The sequence below is a fragment of the Ceratotherium simum genome, chromosome 34, assembly GCF_057802395.1.
Source record: "Ceratotherium simum simum isolate JZ-2026a chromosome 34, ASM5780239v1, whole genome shotgun sequence".
In the NCBI taxonomy this organism is placed as follows: domain Eukaryota; kingdom Metazoa; phylum Chordata; class Mammalia; order Perissodactyla; family Rhinocerotidae; genus Ceratotherium; species Ceratotherium simum.
Window position 1 is genome coordinate 4,357,231 of NC_141933.1, and position 22,425 is coordinate 4,379,655.

The 22,425-nt window shown below is 56.6% G+C and overlaps 1 pseudogene; it reads left to right on the forward strand.

Moving 5' to 3' along the window:
• Positions 1-2,788: 2,788 nt before the first annotated feature.
• LOC147912521 (uncharacterized) lies at positions 2,789-6,315 on the forward strand (annotated as a pseudogene).
• Positions 6,316-22,425: the final 16,110 nt, after the last annotated feature.

Sequence of the window (22,425 nt, forward strand, 5' to 3'; positions counted from 1 at the left end):
GTAGAAACAACCGGGTGTTTCCACTTTGTCATTCACAAAATCATTCAAAGAAAAGGAAGGAAATATTTTTTTATATGAACACATCACACCCAGTTTTCTAAATATTTACACACAGCTGTGTCTCCGCCCTGAAGCTACACGGACTCTTGTTCCCCATTCAAAACACATCTGGTCTCTTTGGCTGATCGGAGGGGCCCAGCCATGCCCTTCTCTCTGCCCCTAGAGCACTCAGAACACCGAAGGCAACACCCCAATTGCATGTGGGCAGCCCCTGGGCAGGGCTCCTCGAGGCCAGGGGCACCCTCTCATATCTGGGTGATCACAGATGTCTCCTGGTGGTTTCCTCCCGTCCTTCTAGAGAACTGGCAGCCAGAGCCGTCCTTTTAAAATGCACATCAGACCCCATCACGCCCTGCCCTTGGTCCTCCAGCAGCTTCTCCTAGCTCTCAGAATAAGGTCCAGAGTCCTCAAAGAGATTGGCCCCCACCTCAGCCTCTGACCTCGGCACCCGCCTCTCACCCCGTGTTCGTTTCCTGTGGCTGTTGTAACAAATGACCAAGAACTTGTTGGCTTAAAACATTACGAATTTATTCTCTCACAACTGAATGCCAGAAGTTCAAATTCAAGGTGTCAGCAGGCCTGTGCTCCCTGCAAAGGCTCCAGGGGACGATCCTTCCTTGTCTCTTCCAGCTTAAGGGCCTGTCTGCAGTCCTTGGCTTGTGGCCGCATCCCTCTAGTCTCTGCCCCCGTGGTCACATGGCCTGCGCCTCTCTGTATCCTCTGTGTGTCTCTCTTGTAAGGACACGTGTGATTGCCCTTAGGGCCCACCAGACAATCCAAGAGAAACCCCCATCTCAAGATCCTTAACTTAATCACACGTTTTGCCATATGAGGTAATACTCACTGGTTCCAGGAATTGGGATGTGGACATATCTTTTGGGGACCCACATCCAACTCCATACATACCCAGATGTTCACACAACCCCAGCTCCCTACCCCTGGCTGTTCCCCCTTTACATGAAGCACATTTCCAAGGCCCTCTCCCCTCTGATGACTGCCCTTCCCCACCCCCACCCCTAGTGGTTTGCTCTAGCCCTTTGTACAGGACTCAGAGGTCACCTCCACTCCTTCTAAACTAGCACAACCTGGCTGTTCTCCATCCCTTTCCTGGGCTTTATCACCACCTGACTTGAACACATTTGTGTGTTTATTGCTGTATTTCCTGTCTCCCTCAACCAGCATGAATGGTTCACACGGCAAGGGCTTCATTTCTGCAGCTCTGGTGAGCATTCTGGCATTGGTATGATGTTCTACGGTCATCAGGGACCCCGACCCTTTCTATCTTTCCGCTCCTCCCTCCTCAAAGGAAGCATGTGAATTCCTTTCTTGTGGCCTCATGATCCAAGATGGCTGCTCCAGCTCCAGCCACCGTGCTGGCACTCCAGGCAGAGGAAGGAAAACAGAGGGAAGGGCAAAAAGGATTCTCTTAAAAACTCCACCCAATAACTTCTGCTCACATCCCGTTGGCCACATCAACCTGCATGGCTTCTGTTACTAAAGAAAAGGAGGAGGGACACGGAGGAGGCAACTGGCAGACTCCACACACCTGGGGATCTAAGCCAAGTCATCTAATTCTGGGTATCCGTGAATCTGAGGTATCCACTTAAGGATTAGACCAGTTGCTTCAATTCAAGGTGGTATCAAGGGATGTGGGGTCAGGGGAAAGAGCACTAGAATGGGAGTCAGAAATGGGAGCCAGGTCTGGCTCCATCACTAATTGCTTTGTGACTCTGGGTTAGTCCCTCCCTTTTCTGTTCCTGTAAAGAGAAAACTGGAACAGCTCTTCAGCAGTAGTAGCATCTTAATCTTCACCATCATCTTCTTCTTCACCATCATCATCATCTTCTTCACCATCATCGTCATCGTCTTCACCATCATCATCATCTTCACCATCATCATCATCTTCTTCACCATCATCTTCTTCACCATCATTGTCATCGTCTTCACCAACATCATCATCTTCACCATCATTATCATCTTCATCATCATCATCTTCTTCACCATCATCTTCTTCTTCACCATCATCATCATCGTCTTCACCATCTTCTTCTTCACCGTCATCATCATCATCTTCACCATCATCATCATCGTCTTCACCATCATCTTCTTCTTCACCATCATCATCATCATCTTCACCATCATCATCTTCTTCACCATCATCATCATCGTCTTCACCATCATCATCTTCTTCACCATCATCATCATCGTCTTCACCATCATCTTCTTCTTCACCATCATCATCATCTTCTTCACCATCATTGTCTTCTTCACCATCATCTTCTTCTTCACCATCATCATCGTCTTCACAATCATCGTCTTCACCATCATCTTCTTCACCATCATCTTCTTCACCGTCTTCATCTTCTTCACCATCTTCATCGTCTTCACCATCATCATCATCGTCTTCACCATCATCTTCTTCACCATCATCTTCTTCACCGTCTTCATCGTCTTCACCATCATCATCATTGTCTTCACCATCATCTTCTTCACCATCATCATCTTCTTCACCATCATCATCATGGTCTTCACCATCATCATCATCTTCACCATCATCATCATCGTTTTCACCATCATCTTCTTCACCATCATCTTCTTCACCATCATCTTCTTCACCGTCTTCATCTTCTTCACCGTCTTCATCGTCTTCACCATCATCATCATCGTCTTCACCATCATCATCATCGTCTTCACCATCATCATCTTCTTCACCATCATCATCTTCTTCATGATCATCATCGTCTTCACCATCATCTTCTTCACCATCATCTTCTTCACCATCATCTTCTCCACCATCATCTTCTTCACCATCATCTTCTCCACCATCATCTTCCTCGCCGTCTTCATCTTCTTCACCGTCTTCATTGACATCATCGTTTTCCTGCTCCTCGTCAACGTAATCACATCACCCATCACCATCACCATCCTCTTCTTCACGTCACTAGCACTCTCTTTGCCATTGTCCTCTCCACCAGCGTCATATTTTCACCCCCACTATCACCGTCATCATCATCACCACCTCAGCTCATCCTTAGCACCTACTGTATACCCAGCACTGCATGCGTCGTCTCATTTAATCCTCACTGGAGTGGTCTCAGGAGGTGCTGTTTTCCACCGCCACCTCCATTTTCAAATTGAGGAAGCTGGGGCTCACGGAGGGTCAGTGGCCTGCCACGGGCATATGGCGGGAAAGGGTCAGAGCTGAAATGCAACTGGATCCTCTTGTCTCCAAAGGCCGTGTGCTGGGTTCTCTCTGTGAGGTTCCACCCTCAGCCGCCACCCACCCCGTGACCTGTAGGACCTCGAAGCCCTGAGCTCACCCAAGTGCTGATGGATCCTCCATGTGAATCGCTTCACAGCCAACGAGCCCCACCCCCTCCCTTCCTTAGCCCTCCAAGCTTGAGAGAGGAGCCCCTTCCTTCTTGCACTGGGGTGAGAGGGCTCCCTGCTTCAGAGTCAGCCCCCCTGGGCAGGGCCTACCATCAATGAGGCCCAGTCATCACAGGCCACATCAAGGCTGCTGTTATTAGCTAAGACAGCGCCTGCTCTCTGCCAACACTATTCTAAGGACTTGATAACGAATGAGCTCGTTGATCTGATGACAGCCCCGCGAGGTGGGCTCTGTTATCATCATCCCCATTGTATAGACGAGGAACTGAGGCCCAGAGAGGGTAGATAGCTTGTCCAGGGCTGCTCGGCCGGTACGCGGCAGGGCCAGGACTGGAACTCTGGCCTTTGGGGTCAGCCTCGTGCAGAGCTGGCCACGCGGGACTTCACAGGGGGCTTGATTCTGGGTGGAAAGTTGGACAAACCGCAAACCTGAAGGCTTCTGTGGAATCACCCTCTCTCACCCCGAGAGGACAAAGGGTGTGCTCCGTCCTGAGCATCTGAGCACCTGGCTGAGGACCCGTGGACCTGGGCCTCCTGGTCTTGCAGGGGCCGCCTCTTGGTGAGTCTGAGAAACGCTGTAAAGCATGCCTTCGTCCACAGGCTGGGAGCTGCAGCCGGACCCAGGGAACCCGTCGGTTCAGTGGCTGTGTGTTCATCACCCAAAAAATGATCATGCTGACGACCCACGAGCGGGACCCTCTCAGTGGATATATTGTTCCCTCATTTGTTCCTTCGAGGACCTGGCTCACGCGATTGTGGGGCTGGCTGGTCTGAAACCTGTAGGGCAGGCCGGCAGCTGGAGACTCAGGCAGGAGCTGAGGCTGCAGTCTGGAGGCAGAACTTCCTCCTCAGGGAAACCTCAGTTCTTGCTCTTAAGGCGTTCAACTGATTGGAGCAGGCCCACCCACCCAATCGAGGAAGATCTTTATTTAAAGTCAACTGATGGGAGATGTTAGTGACATCCACAAAACACTTCCACGGCAACACCTAGCCTAGTGTTTGGTTGAATCACTGGGTGTGACAGCCTCGCCAGACTGACACATAAAACTAACCCTCACACTCACACCTGAAGGTTGACCTGTGAACCGAGATTAGACCTGTGCCCAGCACATAGTGGCTACTTGGTGATTCTCTGTTCTTGTCACCACTACCGCAGGTTTGCCGTGGGCCAGGTATGGGGCTACGTAAACGATAGACACTGTTTATTCCCGTTTTGCAGATTTGGAAACTGAGGCATGGGCGTTTCATTTCTTGCCTGCGGCCCCTGAGGGGCTACCTGGCAAAGCTGGGATTTGGATGAAGGCAGCCCGCCTGTGGGTCCTGGGCCATGCCTTGTGTCACAGAGTGGAGTCCCCCGGTCAATTCTAGCCCTCAGATGGGCTTTATTTGGCCTGTGTTGGGTTTTTATGGTTTTTAATTAGCAGCCAACAGCTAACCACCCTGCAGGGCAGATGCCCCTGGCGATGGTTTCTGCATGGGAGAGCACACTGGAGCCCTTCTTCAAGAGCCCAGCCCCTGGGCAGACGTCTCCTGTTGGCCCTGGAGGCGCAGTGCTGGGTGTGCACCGGGCAGAAGCCTGGGCTTCGCTCTGCTGGTGGCTGCAGCCTCCTTGGCAGCCTGGCACCTCTGGCTCCCCACGTGGGAGGCAGCCGGCAGCCTGGTTTGGGCACAGGCTCCGGAATGAGATCGCCTGCGTTCAGATTCCGGGTGCCCCACATCCCCGCTAAGGACAGTCTCCTGAACCTCTCCAGGTCTCAGCTCCTCGTCTGTAAGATGCGGATTATGACCGCAGTCCGCTCTCCGGAGGAGACGCCGTGAGTCAGGTGTCCAGAGTCCGGCACGGGGAAGGTGCCTCCTGACTGCCCGCTGCCCGCACTGCTCTGGGCACCGCGTCTGGATTCGCTCGCTCGGTCCTGACGACAGACCTGCAACGTGGGCACGTTTGTCATCATCCCCAATTAACACACAAGGGACCGGGCTGCTGCTGCTGGTGGTGATGTTGGTGGCGTTTTTGGTGTTGGTGTCGCTGTTGCTGGTGGGAAGCCGGTGGCCGGCTGCCCGTGGGCGTTCCATTCACACCTGCACCAGGCTCCAGAGGGTGCTACCGCTCGGCTCCGCGTGTGTCGCCACCCCGTCCCGCTCTTCCTCCCACCACAGGGGCTCTGGAAAAGCCCAGGGCTGCCAGGACGCTGTGGAGGAGGGGCCGCCCCTGCCAGCAGGCGCTGTGGGCCGGCCTGGCACGGTGCCGTCCAAGGTGTGCCAGAACGCAGCTGGCCCCTCCGCCCCCGGCCCTTTCTTCTCTCTCCTATTTGTTCAGGCCCTTTTGACGGGGGAACAAGGCCCCTTTGTGCGGCGCCGGGCCCGGCCGGGCCGCCCCGTCCCACCCAGGGCTGGGGATTTCCTTTTCATCTGGCTCCTCGAGCCCCGGGCTTAGGGCGAGACGGCAGGAGGGTTTTGGTGGTGTCACAAAACCTGGGTGACTCAACTTTCAGGGGGGCATTGTGGCCCCACGGCTTTGATATTCTAAGTGGGAATCACAACAAAGGGGAGGCCGGGGGTGGAGGGAAGGTAATGCTCCTCGCGAGGGCTCTTAACGGCGTGGCCTTCTCAGGCTCGCCCACTGCCAGGAGGCCCCTCTCCCAGGAGGACTATTCCGTTTCGGCGGGAGGACTGGCCCGTGACCCCAGCCTCTTAAGGACGACATCGAGCAGGGCTGCCGTCTCAGGGGGGCCGGCTGCCGGCTTCCTGCCCCCACTCGGCCAGCTCCTCACCTGCCCTAAGTCCCTGGAGCTTCCCACAGGGACGCAGCAGCAGGCTGCTCTGGCCAGAAGTTTCCAGGCAGAGGGACGCTTGGCCGGCTTCTAGGCCAGGTCCAGGTGAGCCAGCCTCGAGGGGCTGGAGCTCAGGGAGCCTGATCAGGAGGAAGGAACCTGGAGGTAGCCCGCGCCTGTGCTCACTGAGGGAGGACCGTGCTGTGTGGCCCTTCCGGGCACAATACAGTCTCTCCAAATGCCAACTGAAGATCCGCCTCTAGCAAGAGGGACACCCCAGCGCCTCCACCCGCTGGGTTGAGCGAGGGAGCCCCAGGTCTGGGAGACCGGAGAGCCCGCCCCCTGGAAGGGCCGGGACAGGGAGCCTCAGGGCACTCTGTGAGCCGAGCCAGTGGTGTTGGCCCCCGGAGAGTTGCGACTGGGTGGGGCTCCCTGCTGCTGGCCCTGGGAGCACGGTCATCATGGAGGCTTCAGAAATGACTGCCAGGTCTTTGACAAGCCTCCCACTGGGAGACGGGGTCTGTGTTGCCCCCCGTCAAATCTGGGCGGCTTGTGTCCACCAGTAGAATGAGGGGCAGTGATGCTGCTTGACTGCCGGGCTGGGGCAGGAGAGGTGTCATGTCAAAGGGCACACATTTTCAGTTATAAGAGGAATAAGTTCTGGGGATCTAACGTGCAGCGTGGTGCCTCGAGTTCATAACTCGGTATTGCATATGGAAAGGAGATCTGATGTGTTCTCATCACACACACACACGAATTAACTGTGAGGTGATGGATGTGTTAACTGTCTTGAACTTGGAAGCCTTTCCACGATGTATACGTATATCAAATCACCACGTTGTACGCTTCGACTACACAATTATATTTGTCAATTATCCTCAATAAAGTTCAAAAAAAAGAAAGAAAGACGCTGCAGCTCCTGCTGGTTCTCTCGCGATGCTCTCAGGGGAACACTCCCTCCCGGAGCCCAGCGGCTGTGTTGGGAGAGGCTCACACAGTGGGCCCCTCGCTGGCGCTGCTCCAATAGATCCAGCAGAGTCCAGCTTCTCAGTGACCCCCACCGAGGCCCCAGATGTGTGGGTGACTCCAGTGCCCACCATCCAGGCACCCCCAGCCTCCCAGCCTCCCCAGCTGAGGCCCCAGACATCGCAGGGAGGAGACAAGCCATCTCCACCACGTCCCATCCGGGTTCCTGGCCCACGGAATCCGGGAGCACAGTAAAACCACTGGTGGTGCCAGAGGGTGGAGCTTGTTTGTTACACAGCAGTGGAAACTGGGGCAGTCGCCCATGGGGGAGAAGAGGAGGCTTAACGACAAGCCCTCAGCTTGGGCCTCGGCAGCCCCTTGATTCTGCAGCCCTGATGCCAAGGTGGATTAGCCCACAGGGAGCCTGCCTGTGTAGATGGGAGTTCCACAGACGGGCCAGAAAGAAGGGTGTGGGAACACCCTAAAATTGTACACAAGATGCTGTGTGTATGGACACAGGTGTTTAGATGAGGCCGGTCCGCAGCATTCTTCAGATTCTCAGAGGGTACGTGAGAGGGATGGCGTACACAGAAACACCTGTGATTCCTGGCTCTGTAGCCACACCCCTTTGCCATGTGACTCTGAAGCTCCTCTCATAAGAGGTGGGGCCTATGTCCCCACCCCCTGAATCTGGACAGGCCTGTGGCTTGTTTCCACCAGCAGAATGTGCCAGTGGATGATGGGCGACTGCTGAGGGCAAGGCTTAAGGAGCCTTGCAGCTTCCATTTCGCCATCTCGGAACGTGGCTCTGAGACCACCTGAACACCGGAGGCTGTGAGGAAGCTAGGGCTGGCTACTGGAGGAGGCGACTCTGGGAGGAGGATGGAGGGCCCCCAGCTGAGAGCCAGCACTGACCAGCCGATGTGGGGGTGAGGCCATCTCGGGCTCTCCAGCCCCGGTCCAACTGTCAGATGAATGCAGCTGCAGGAGAGGGCCCAGGCTAGGCCAGCAGGAGATTCACCCAGATTGCCAACCCACAGAGTTGTAAGAAAGAATAAATTGGATTTTTTGATGTTACATTGTTTGTAAGGCACTGAGGTTTGGGGTAGTTTGTTACACAGCCAAAAATAATGGAGACAGTGTGTGATCCCGATAGGGTGCAGGACCTTGTAGGTAGGTTCTCTGGGAGGGTCTCCAACAAGTTCTCCACTCCGTATGTAAGAGCCCCACAGGTGAACTCAGGTGGGTGTTGGGAGACCTGTCGCAGGATGTCCTTCAAGCCTCCCTCGCCGGGTGGGATCCGTGCAGTATGCTCATTCCTGCCCCAGATGACCACCTGCATCATTCGCTACTCAGCCTTCCACCCACTCTGGCCTGTTCTGCCCTCCCAGGCCTCTGTAAGGCAGACGGAGAGGATAAAGTAATAACCTCAGACCTGGGGAGGGCCTTCCTGTGGGCCGGGCGCTGTTCTAAGCTCTTCAGCCAAAGAGCACCATTTAATCCTCATGGCGACCCCACAAGGGAGGTGTTACAGTGATCCCTATTTTAGGGGGCAGAGGCCAAGGCACAGAGAGGTTAAGGAAGCTGCCTGAGGCCACACAGCTGGCAAGCACAGAGCTGGAATCTGAGTGCGGCCGTCGGGCCTCTGAGAGTTCTTACCCACATGGCACAGTGCAGCAGCCACAGAGAGGTGACAGGCTTGCCTCATTCAAGGTCAGGCGGCCAGGAGGCAAGACTCCAGCCCAGACCCACTCTCCTCTCGTCCCACGGCAGCCCATCCTGATGGGGAGCAGGAGGGGAGTGGGTGCTTGTATGTTTAGCGTCGTGGGGGTGTGCGGGCACCCGACCCACACACAGCCCTGAGGGGGAGGGGCTGTTCTTATCCCCACTGTACAGACGGGTGAACTGAGGCTCAGTGAGCAGAGACGCATGCCCATGTCTACCTGGCCGTCTGGCCTTCGCCTTGAGCCCATGCAGGGCTGTTCACCTCGGTCTCCTCCCTGAGTCCCCGCCAGCACACACTGCCCGAGTGCCTGGGGGCCAGCCTGGAGGAAGCCGCCCTGGCTGTGCCTTCCCCAGGACCAGGGGGAGGCACATGGCCCAAGATTGGGAGAAAGAGGAGTGGATGTAACACCAACCAGCAAAACTCGGAGCACAAAGCCCTGTGCTGTCCACGGGGTGAGCCCTTTCGTCCCAGAGGTTAGGTGACCAGCCGAGGCCACAGGCGGGGTCACGGCAGGGTGGGGTGGGAGCTGGGACCCTACTGGAGACACGGTCCTGCCAGCCCAGAGGGGGTGGCAGCCTGTGAGGGCCCCATCCCCCTCCAGCTCAGTGCTCCACTACAGGGGCAGCTGGAGGGGCCAGGAGAGAGAGACTCTGCAGGGAAGGGGGTGCGGGGCGGCTAGCGGGGAGCAGAGACCCGCCTCAGCCAGCCCTGAGCAAGGCCTACGGGTTCCCCTACACAACCACACTCACACCCACAGGGGCCCCACAGACTCCCACAGACACACACACACCAAGAGCACACACAGACGCACGCACAGGCACATGCCCAGACACACTAACTCACACCCAGAGACTGGGACACACAAACACACAGACACACATAGACACGCACACTCATACACACATCACATTAACACACACACCCGCCACGTCCTGACTTCTTGGATCTGGCTTGACAACCACTGTGAGGAGAGTAGCCAGGAAGCAAACATTTCATCCCGGGGGACACACACTCCAGAATTTTCCAGAAGGGAGCGAGTCATCTTTTCCCAGCTCTTTCCTCCTGCCATCCCCGCGTGAACTAGAGCAGCCAGCAGGAGGACACAGTCCCCAAAGTGACAGGAAGAATCGAGTGATTTCCGGGAACACGGGGTGGGAGCCGGTCCTGGAAGGCTCTCCTGGGGAGGGGGGAGAGAGGCGCTTGTCACAGGGGCCTGACATCCGGACTGCCCAGGACAGCCCGGTGGTGACCCAGCACCCCCTCCTGCCGTCCTGGTGTGGGTGACGAATCATTCAGCCACCCCACTAACTCATGCCGGAAACAGATGTGCACGTGTTGCTGGGGCAGCGGGGACCTCGGCTCTGCCCGGACCAGACCCGCCACATCGCCTCCACCCCCGACCCTCCTCCCTCCTTCCAGACTCCAGTCCACTCACCTCCACACGACTGCCCGTCCAGCTCGGCCCTGAGAGCGCCAGCCTCTCCCCAGGATCGCTGCCACAGCCCGCCCGGGAGACACGGTAAACCACCGGCTCCCACGACGTGTGAGATGCAGACCCGCCGATCGGGACCAGCCCCGTCCAGTTAAATATCGTGTTGTTTTCTAGCAACCACATTCAAACAAGTAAAGAGAGACAGGTGAAACTAATTTTAATAGTATATTTTATGTAAGCTGAGACATCTAAAATAGTGTCGTTTCAATCCATTGCCAATATGAAAAACACTGACGAGCTATTTGACATTCTTTCCTGTCTTTTAAGCCTCCGAAATCCCGTGTGTGCATTTTACAGAACGTCTTAACTCAGATGCGAAATTTTCTTTCGGGGGTACCCCATCTGTATTTAGGTTCCGTAACGTCTACAGTTGAAAGAGGAGATTCACACACCCAAGTTGTTCCAAACTTGCAAAATAACTCTGATAACTGAACTGATCATGTTTCCAATAACTAAATTGATCATCTGTTGTTGAATCTAAATTTTAATGAACTTGGGCCGGCCCCGTGGCTTAGTGGTTAAGTGCGCGTGCTCCGCTGCTGGCGGCCCGGGTTCGGATCCCGGGCGTGCACCGACGCACCGCTTCTCCGGCCATGCTGAGGCCGCATCCCACATACAGCAACTAGAAGGATGTGCAGCTATGACATACAACTATCTACTGGGGCTTTGGGGGAAAAAATAAATAAATAAATAAATTTAAATTTTAATGAACTAGAATTGAGCAGAATGAAGCTTCTGTTCCTCGGTCACACTGGTCATGTCTCAAGTGCTCAGTCACCACGCATGGCTGTCCGTACGGGACAGTGCACTGGACTCTTCCTCCTCTCTCACTTGGGGAAACTGAGGCCTAGGGAGGGGAGGTGTCTTGCCCCAGGCTGCCTAGCAGGGTGTGCCTGCCCTGGGCCCAGATTGCGTTTTTTGGTTCCCAGTCCGTGATGTTCAGCTTCGTGAATTCCCAGCTCGCTCCGCCAAGGCCAAGAGCCTCACTGGCTGGGGATGCGGTGTGGTGTGGTGGGCAGCGCCCGGGCATGGGATCAGACAGCCATGGGCTGCCCGAGGGCCGGCTACTGACACCCTCTGTGCCTCGTTGTCCCCTCTGGGAAGGGGGATCACAGTCCCTTCTCATAGAGTCAAGGTGCCTACGCTAGCGAGCGAGAGCAGGGTTCTGTGCCTTGGTTTCTCCATCTGTAAAATGGGAACAATGATGATAATGAGAGCCCACCTCCCTCGCAGGGCCACTGAGTGGGAGGTTCACTGAGTCCCTGCCTGTGAAGGGACTGGCCGCCGCAAACACCATATGAGAGTGTAGGGGTACAATTTTGTCCCCCCGAAAAGTTATCTCCAAGTCCCAACTCCCAGAACCTGTGAATGGGAACTTATTTGGAAATGGGGTCTTTGCAGATGTAATTAAGACGAGGTCTTACCGGGGTAGGGAGGGACCTATCCAATGGCTGGGGTCCTTATAAGAAGAGAAAATAGAGACATAGACACACACGGGATAGAGGGCCAAGTGAGGACAGAGGCAGAGACCGGAGGGATGCGGCCACAGCCCGGGAACGCTGGGAGAGACCAGGAAGGACCCTCCCCTGGAGCCTTTGGAGGGGACACCTTGATTTCAGACTTTCAGCTGCCAGACTGCAAGAGAATGAATTTCTGTTGTTTTACGCCCCCTGGTTTGCGGTACTTTGTCGCAGCAGACCCCGGAATTAGGATGAAAAACAGAGTTGTATTATAATCCCCCATCGCAGCAGGCACCCAGGACAGCAGCGATCCCCCCCAGAGCCTGAGCCCAGCGGCCTCTCCCGGGGGCCCTGCGGTTTCCCAAACCAAAGCCGGAATGTCTGACTCGGGGCGTGGACAGCGCTCAGCTGGGCTGTGGGGAGGGGATGGTCCCCGCCTGCCCTCCCGCCCTCCTGAGACCGGCTCCCCAAGGCGTGGTGCTCACAATGCCACCGGCTCCTTGAAAGCGGCCGCCGGGCTCCAATTAGTCATCATCTCAGGTACTAAAGCAAAGCCCTCCCGGCCGCTCACAATGCCCGCTCGGCCCCTCTGGAGCCTTTTCTCTTCCCTGCTTTGAAGATGAATGATTTGTAAAGACCACAGTATCCCTTTAAAACCAGACAAATGGGGGGCGGGGATGGTTGGAGTCCAGAATGCTCTGAAGGGGGAGTGTGCTGGGCTCAGCGGTCCTGTTCCTGCCCTGCAGGCCTCCTGCGTTAGGACACCAGGAAAGGGCTGTGGGTGGGGGGCCCAGCAGCGCAGCCCAGAGAGGGCAGGCTGAGGGATGACAGCAGCCAGGGAGCTGGGCCCGGGTCCAGCTCCTGCACCCCACATCCTTGCAGAGAGACTCTGGGCAAGTCACTCCACCCTCTGAGCCGGTCTCCACCCCTGAACGGGGTAGAGGCGGGTAGATGTGATCATTGTGTGGCTAAGGTCATTGCTGCCATCGTCGCTAAATAAAGAACACAGCCTGGGGGAGTGGGGAAGTTTGAGATCCCTGGGGCCCCTTGCCTGCTGTGTGACCTTCTTAAGTCTCTTGCGCTCTCTGGGCCTCTGGCTCGAGTGGAGGTGGTGAAGGAGAAAACCGCTGAGAAGGGCGGCAGGAGGGACAGCAGGGGCCCCACCCAGCCCAGGCGCCCTCTGCCTTGTAGAAGGGCAGCCAGAGGGGGACCAGGGCCATGCCCACCGGGGGATCCTCAGGGCAGTGACCCCGATGCTTGCACCACGCTCCGCTCCCCCACCCCAGCCCGTAGGCCCAGGGCCTGGCACATCGCTGGCATGAGGAAGAAGCCGGCTGTGGGGCGGGGGGCTCGAGTGGACTGAGGACCGGTCTTCCCGAGCCGGGGGGCGCACGTGTGCAACGGCCGATGTGGCTGTGGGTCGCACAGCGAGGACGCTCTCTCCCGTCTCTTCTCTTTCGAGTTTTCTAAATGGAAGTCCAGCTTTCCCCCTCCCCATCATCCCCTGCTCCTCCCTTTACAATGCAAGAGCAGGCGCCGCGTCTGCGCCTCGGATTTAGTTAGAACCTAATAACACCGTTTCCTTGAACTTATTTTCACGGTTATGATGTAATTAGGGCACGTGATGCTGGTCTCTATGCTCGATAAGGGTGTGAAGTTTCCTTCGAAATAAATTTAAGCGAAAAATAAAAATGGGTCCACTTGTTCTTTGCAGATCTTTTCAGCGGCGAGGTGTTCAGTGCGAGATTTCTCCCTGCTGCGAGCTCTCCGGGGAAGAATCCGCCGTGTCCCAGGCCCCGGGGGATCCGGCGAGGATCATTCTTGCGGGGTGATGGCGTGAATCAAGGAACGGCCCAAACAGGTCTAAAGCCGCCCGCAGTGACGTGGGCAGGTTGCTTCCCTTCTCTGCACTGCGATTCCTCACCCACAAAGGGTGGGTGATGAGAAGGACCTCATGGGATCGTCATGAGGATTAAAGAGCAGTGGCGGCAGTCCTGTCCGAACGCTCCCGACATGTGGGGTCGTTCCATGAGGTTTATCATCACAAAATCCTATGAGGTAAGCCCTATTATGTCTCCATTTTACAGGTGAGGAAACTGAGGCACAGAGCGGTTAAGTCACAGAATGGGTCAGTCTGAGCCAGAGTCTGACTTCTGTGCCAACTGTCAAGCCCACGTGGGCACATGCACGTTCTTCCGTGGCAGTTTTCAATGTGTGACTCTGCCCTGCACATCTGCAGCTGTGACAGAGTGTCCCCAAACTCTTCAAACCCATGTAAACGGCACCGATGGCTGCAGCCTCCTCGTAGCCTGGACCAGCAGAACCTCTGGGGTTTCCAATCTGTAGGGACTGAGCTTGAACCTCCTCGGCACCTGCCAGCCCGTCACCTGGCAAAGCGTGTTCTCAGGATGCATTTGAGTTTCGCGCACATCCGCCTGGTAGGTTTGGAGTCAGGGCCCCCGTCTTGGGGCGGGGTCAGCTGCCCCCTGCCCGGGACCCTCCAGACCCTCTGCAACCAGGGGGAAATGCCCGTGTGGAACGGCTTCTGGCAGAGCCGGCGTCGGCTGCAGCCGCCGAGCTTGGGGTCTTACCCCCCGGCAGCACAGCATTTCTGCACGTGTCTCTGGCTTCCTCCTGGACATCCTGGCATGCCCGGAGAAACACCATTTTTCTTTCAGGTGACGCATTCTGAGCATCAAAGCCACACACGGTTAGGCTTCCTGTCCCTCTGTCCTGAGTTCAGGATAATGGGCCCCTCACCGCCACTCCAGGCACCTGAGTGAGCCTGGAGAATCCCAAAGGAATTTTGAAGTGACACTTTAAAGAAACCCATTCATGGGGAAATGAGTTATTTTTGTTGTAAAGACAATGGGGTGGACGACATTGGAGGAACTCGAGAGAAAAGGTCACTCCCCACCCCCATTCCTCCACGCTAATCACTCTGCCTCTGGCATTTGTGTCTGCCCCCCGCCAGGAGCTGGCCCCAGGTAATGTACGGATATCACGTTTTTTATGTAAAAATACATCTTTATTTTTTCTCTTATTTGCGAGCAAAGTATAAGTACAATGTTGACTGCTGCTTGTCCACTTAATATTTGATCACAAGCATTTCCCCACCCAACACGTAATCTTCCTAATTATCCTTAGAGCTGTGAGATAAACAGACCGGAGAGTGGCACGTGGTTCAGATATAAACTCCAGAGCCCAGCTCCCTGCCTATGAATCCTGGCTCTGCCCCTTGGCTGCTGAGCACCTGCAGGCAGGTTGATTGACCTCTCTGTGCCTCTGTTTTCTCATCTCTGAAATGGGGCTATCCATAGCCCTTACCCACTGGGGCTATTATGAGGATTAAATGAGTTAATATTTATTAAATGTTTAGAAGGCTACGTTGTGTATGGCTAGCACCAGATCAGTGTCCAGGAGATAGATTTTCACCTTTTGTCGGACTCTGGGTGTACCCACCCCCTGTTGGCTGCGTATCACATCCGGAAGAACAGCATTGTCTACACGGCTTTCTCTTTCTTGTGGATGGTTACTAAGAGGGGGTGCAGTCTGTGGGGCTGGGTCCTGGAGTCAAAGCCCAGCTCATCCATTTACCTGCTGTGTGCTCCTGAGCAAACTGGATACTTTCCGTGCCTCAGTTTCCCCATCTGGGAAGTGGAGCACGTGGTCTCTCCCTGTCTATTGCTCAGAACTCGAGTACGGTGCAAAGCAGAGAGTGGGCATGACAGGGAAGGCACTGCCCGACCGTGGAACAGTTTTTGGGAGAATGAAATGTGAGAGACGTGGAGTGCAGGTGGGGCCCACGACGCTCGCTGAGTGGCTAAGTGAGGTCAAAGCCGGCCAGCAGGAGGGGAGGAGAGACTGCCTCCTGCCCCTGCCCCGGCGCAGTGGGTGCCCCCTGCCCGTGCCCACCTGGCCCGAAGGTGCTGCCGCCCCTCACCTCTGTCACCCACCTTCTCCCTGCTTGTGCACGTTTGCCAGCCTTCTGCCAGGACAGCAACGTGTCCTGTGCGTCCTTGTGTCCTCGCTCGTGGCCTGCACAAAGCAGGAACTCAAAACATTGTTGAGTGAATGAATGAGTGAGCGAATGAATGGATGAACGACCAAATGTGAATAGAGGAGTGATCAGACTGTGTTTTGGTTTCACGGATGGTCTTAGACAGCAATTTCCATGGCTGGTGGACACTGGATTCCCCTGGGAATCTTGTGAGACATTTGGGAGGAACTGAAGCCCAGGGTGCTTATCGTGAAGACGACAGCGTCTCCTTAGTGCTCATTCCATGTGCCTTCTTGGGGAGGCTGCCAAACTTGGGGCACCCTGCTGTAACTGGGGTCCCCAGGTGGGCATAAGCTTCCCCCAGGTGGGTGTCAGTGGCCTTGAGGTCTGGTCTGTCTGATTTCATTTTTATTTTTTTTGCTGAGGAAGATTCTCCCTGAGCTAACATCTGTGCCAATCTTCCTCCACTTTATATGTGGGTTGCATGCCTGATGAGTGGTATAGGTCCATGCCCAGGATCTGAACCCGTGAACCCTGGCCACTGAAGCAGAGCGTTCTTGACGTAACCACTACGCTATGGGGCTGGCCCCTGGTCTGTCTGATTTCAGTGAGTCACAGATGAGCCACCAGCAGTTTGAACAAATGCTCTCGAGGCCACCTCGACGGGTGGCACCATGGAGAGTGATTCCAGTGGAAGATGGACAGAGACACAGATGCTGAGGGGCTGTCAACAAACTCTTTTGTTGGGAAGGAATTAAGGCCCATATTTTGAGGACACTTTCACAAGAGGTTTGTGATGAGAAAGCAAGTCCCTTCCTGGGGCGTCTTCCAGATGGTCTCGCTCCTCCTGGACACACGGGGGCAGATCCCGGGAGCTGGGTCCTCGGAGGCCAGTACAGCCTCTGGCTTCTGTGGCTTTCCTGTCCTTTCCTCATCCCAGGGCAACGGTGGGGTTACATCCTTGGACAGAGATGGCCTGTTGGAGGCACAGGCCACTCCCTGCATCCAACGGCGGCTTCAAATCCGAAAGCAAAAATCGAAGAGAGATGGAAGTGTGCGAAGGCTGGTCTAGTTGCAAGTCAGAGAGACAGCAAGAGAGAGACACAGGGAGTGACATCTGAAGAGGTCGGTGGTATTCCAAGGCCTGGGGCCAGTGAGCTTTGGCCCTCTGGTGGGTTTCACTTTGGGGAAAGGCGGACTGTGTGGAGCCCCGACCTCAGCAGAAGCAGGAGCTGTGCTCGGGCCGGGGAGGCAGAAGTGATGGAGGAGACTCTCACTTTCCTGGGGCGGGGCAGTGACGGCAGCCAAGGCTGGACCTGAGAGTCACGGGGAGCAGTTCACACGGTCCCCTGTTGTCCTCAGAGCAACGCGGCTGCCGTGACAGGCGACCAGGGCAGGAGAGGGGAGAAGGAGCAGGTGCTTGCGAGCGCCTCCCCAGGAGCGCAGTCCCCGAAGCAGCCTCACGAGGGCGCTGCTGTCCTTGTGCCCATTTCTCAGATTCAGAAGCTGGGAGGAGGCTACATCGCTGCCCCACTCCAGGATCTGGGAAGCGGAGGTGCTGGGGACATGGGCGGGGGACAGAGGAGGGGGCTCCCTGCATCTGGAGGACAGCCCCGGCTCCTGGCCCGTGCCTGCAGAGGAGGGAGCCCAGCTCTCGGAATGAGACATATTGGGGCCAAATGCTGGCCCCACCAGGTCCCAGCGGGGTGACGGGGGGGGGCCCAAGTGGGTGAGGATCACACAAGATCAGGTACGCCCCACCCCACTTCTGGCGCACGGCACCCGGGGCTCTTACCTGGCTCACTAGCAGGACGCATCCTGTTACTTCCCTTGGATTCGGCCAGACTGGTCTGAGGTGTACTGCCCCTCCCTTAGGGTCCCCGACCCCCGGTTTTCAGAGTCGAGCTCAAAAGAAGTGGCCAAAATGTCTGTGGTCTCCACGCCAGGTCCAGGCTTGACCCTGCCACCCACAACCTGCTCCGTGAGGGTGATGAGCGGGTGCCAAGATGCGGGGCACTAGGGAGGGGCCGGTGCCCTTTCCTTGTTTCGACAATAGCCTTGGCAGTCACAAAAGACCACCTATCGCTGGTCCATTTGTATGACATTTCCAGAACGGGCAAATCCACACGGGCAGAAAGTGGACGAGTAGTTGCCGGTGGCGGGAGGATTCGGGAGAACGGGCGACTGCTAACGGGGATAGGGGTTTTGCGCTGTGATTAAAATGTTCTATAGCTGGTGGTGACGATGGCTGCACACCTCTGAGCACACTAACCCCCTGAATCGTGCACCTCCGTGGGTGAATCGTGTGCTATGTGAGTTACAGCTCTGTAGAGCTGCTATCAAACAGAGGTCAGTGCGTCGACACTGCAGAAACGCCCGGGTACTGGCCTGAGGGAGAGTCCCATGCCTGCCCCAGCGGTCAAGGTGGGCAATACAGCTGGGCCGTCCACTGGGCGTGGGGCAAGGCCTCGGATGGAGCCGCAGGGACCCCGTGTCTCTCTCCACTGCGGTGCCAAGCTGTCGAGTTCGGCTTTGTCTAGAGAAAGACTGTATTTGAAAGCTCATCGCGGTGATCAAAATGCAGCTGAGAAAATCGTGGTTTTACAAACGAGGCTGCAGCAGCCGCGGGTGGGGGGACAGAAGCCACCGGGAGGGACACCCCGCCCGCCCGGCGGCAAAGCCCTTCCCCTTCTGCCTTTACTGGGAACTCTGCTTTAGGAGACCCGTGCCCCCCCAACTCCTGTGAGCCCCCAATTCGTAGCGGGGGGGCAGTGGGAAGAGGCCTAGGACCCTGGGCAGAATTCTTTCCTGGTCCAGGTCTGACTGGACCCAAAGACCCCCACCCCAGGCCACGGCCCGAGTCCCGGAGACAGCGTGGGTGTGGGCCCTGCAAGTCAGGGAAAGGTTAAGTAAGGGCTGCCCAGGGGCGTCTGGGGAGCAGTGGCTGCCAATTCTCTGGCTGGCGGGGGACAGGGCAGCTCTTCCCGGTGACAGGCAGGTGAAATCACAGCTGAGGGACAAAAGAGGCCACGGCGGATGGTCCCGGGGAAGGCAGGGTGCTCTGCGAGAGCACCGCAGTGCAGCCGGCCCAGCCTCGGGCCCACACCCCCACAGCAGCCCGCGCCCTGGGAATGGGTGCTGCATGTGGGGCAGAGGTCAGGGGTGTTCGACTTGGATTCTGGTGCCCCCTTTTCACCCGGAGCAAGAGAGCCATAGAGCAGGCTAAGAACCTTCCGGATCGTGGGCCCTGAGCTGGGGGAAAGGCTCCTTTGTGAGGGCCGGCGGGCCGCCCGTAATGAAAATGTCATTGTGGCTCGGAGACATTCTTCACATTGTGTGCGTGTCCCCAGGAGAGACACACGGCACCTCTAAACCGCCCAGTAACGAGGCTCACCCGGGGAATGGCTGAGCCAGAGCTTTCCCCCGGCCTAATGACGGCCCCCAAGAGCCCATTGTCTCATAACCTGTCGCTAAAAGGATTTAAATTCAAGAGAGGAAAATGTTGAGGCCAATTAGCTACACTGTGCAGGCCTCGAGCAGGCAGTGGCCGTGTCCGCATGGGCCCCAAGCTTCCCTGGTAAGTCAAGTGGGGGCTTTGCTTAAGCCCGCCGTCCGTCAGTCCCTGAGCTGGATCCAATTCCATCTTGCAAGGTCAGCTTTTTGTGTGTCAATGCGAGAGTGGGTCTAGGGCCTGGGGTCTCTGAGGAGCCCTGCCCAGTTCTACGTGCCTGGTCATCGCTTACAGTGCCAGGTGGGGCGGCAAGGCTGCTGTCTGTGCTGAGATGTGCACCTAAAATGATCTGCATGGGGACACTTGACGGTTCCGACTTTCTGCGTGCAGGTCATGTTGATGAGTGAAAAGGAAGATGGGCTGTGGAGTCTGAATCCAGCCCAGGGTCCACCCTGGACGTGCTCGTGCCTGCCTGGGCCTCCACCTGTCGGAGCATCCGTGCCTGGGCGGAGCTGCTGTCAGAGGAGAGAGAGCGTGTACAGGACAGGAACTCGCTGCCCCCATCTGCTTCCTTCTCGTCCCTGCAGACCTTAGCCCTGATCCCTTGCCGTCGCCTCTGCCCCAGCTGAAGGGCCTCGCCGCGCACGCCTTGCATACCAGACTCCCTTAGGAATCAGCAAAGCAATACCTGCCTACCTGCTCTCAGTAGAAATGAAAACCACAGCGAAATCAAACCCAAAGAGTGTTAATTATGTGCATCCCTTACTTGCAGCCTCCTTCCCGGGAGGTAACTAACGGCTCCCACATTTTCTTGTGTCTCTTTCAGAAACGTTCCGTGTATCCGTCAGCGTGTGCGAATAGTAAAACCACGGCAAGATCTGCGCACACTGTGCGCCAGACACGGCCCTCAAGGTTGCACTCGTGCTGACTCACCTCAGCCTCACCATAATCACCCCATTTTACAGGTGGGGAAATGGAGGCCTGGAGAGGGTAGTTTGCCCAAGCTCACACAGGTAGTAAGTGGCAGAACCTGGATTCGAACCCAGCACGTCACGAATGCACTCCCCATGCTGTCTGTTGCTGTGTAGTTTCCTTTACAGACCGCTTGGAGAACCTTCGGTCACAGGGAGCTCACGGCCATCTCGTTGTGTGCCTGCAGCATTTGTCGCACCGTAGTCTCTGTGTGGAGGTGGCCTGGGTTGTTTCTGGTTTCATGTCCCGGTGAACGACGCTGCAGGGAACATTCTTGGGCATATTTCTTTATGGACTTTGTGAGATAAAAGGCCACCTGGGATTCATAGACCAGGGGACATTGCAACGGACACTGTCACAGATTCTGCTGATGTCCCTTGTGACAGTGGCCCTGGAGGATGCGCCGGAGCTCCATTCTCAGTCTTTTCAGCTGCCCTGACGGTTTTACCTGCTGGACGGTTCTTTCCGGTTTGAAAAGTGCCTTAGGATCCACTCTGTGCTTCTCATGCACAGTTCTTAGGGTGGGTGATTTTCTAGTCTACAATTTTTCTGGAGTTTTTGCAAATTGAACGTTCCAGGAAGCCCCTCCATTCTGACTGGAAATAGGGACACTAACGGGGCCACCCGCCAGCTGGGCAGTCAGATGAGACAATGCTGTTCTGTCCCCCCAACCAGGCCAGCTTTGTCAGGACCCATACAAGGACCTTCTTTCCTCCATTGTCACTCAAATGACCAACATGATCAGGTTAAGGGATGCTGTGTAGATTTCATTCCTTCATTCCTTCATTCATTCATCATCTACGGGGAATTGACTCAGGCTAAGCCCTGACTGGGGGCATGGAGAAAGCAGAGAAAAGCAGACCACCCCTGGCCTCCTTCAAAGGTAATGGCCTGTGGATGAGATGGATGCAGGCAGCCTGGAGGGGGGACCCCCGACCCAGCCAGGGAGGGGAAGGGGTAGAGGGACGCCCCCTCCATGGAGGGGCTCTCTCGGCTGGATCTCTGAGAACAAGAAGAATCCAGACAAGCCAAAGTGGGAGCAGGGGAGGGGACGAGGTGCTGCAGGAAGTGGGAACCGCCAATGCGGAGCCCCCGAGGTGGGGCAGAGCCGGTGCTCCTGGGGACTCTGAGAAGTTCACAGTGACCCGTCAAGGCCAAGTGTGGGGGAGGAGGAGCCAGAGAGATGGGCAGGGGCCAGGCCATGCCCCAGAGCAAGTGAGGGACACGGCCTCACTTGAAGGTGAGGGGTGGCAGCAGGACCAGGAACGGAGGCCACAGCAGGCTTGCGGGCAACACTGGCAGTTGGCTTGGCAGCTGGCGGTGACAGAGGCCGGGCCGGCGCTGGGAGCCTCGCTTGCTCTGCTGGCGAGAGCAGCCCCCGGGTGGGTGTTGGAGGGCCTCAGCTCAGCGAGTGGGAAGTGAGTGTCCCTCCCTGGCCCCTTGAGGTCGGGAAACGAGAAATGTTTCTCATCAACAAAAGCAAGTGCGCGCCTAGCTCCTTCCCAACCTCGCTCCCTCACCGCCGTTGCTGCGCTGCGGCCTCCGGCTACACGGCCGCGTCCCCGCACCAGCCAGGTGGCTGAGGGGCTTCCCCCGAAATCACGAAATCCAGGGGGGCTTGGGGCAGCCACATCTTAAGGACTTGACTTTGATTTGTGGCGAGGGTGGGACTGGCCCTGACTCGGAGATGACAGAAGCGTGTCCCCAGAAATTGCCCAGGGCCTTGGTGACATGGTCAGCGAGCCGCCGGGGCCAGCATCCATCCATTAGGGAGGGCTGGGGGCACCTTCAGACTTCCTCAAGAGAAGCTGAGAGAAGCGTGAGTCCCTACAGCTTGGGCATCAACGGCTGCTCACTGGGGACACAGGTCCCTTGAGGTCACATGGCCCCATGGGGCCAGGCAGCCCTTTGCCCCAGGATCTCCCTCCCTGGAAACTCCCCGCAGAGCCCGGGGTGCCTGGGAGCTTGCTCAGCCCCTCGGCCCCTCTCTCAGCTCAGGGGACTCTTCCAGAGGATGCGGCGCCGTGACGCTGAGAGGCGGAGGGGAGACGTCCTGCCCACGTGTGCTGAACTTGAGACTGGCGTCAGGGGCTGACAGTTGTGAGGGTGCTCAGGCAGAAGGGACAATGAATGAAGC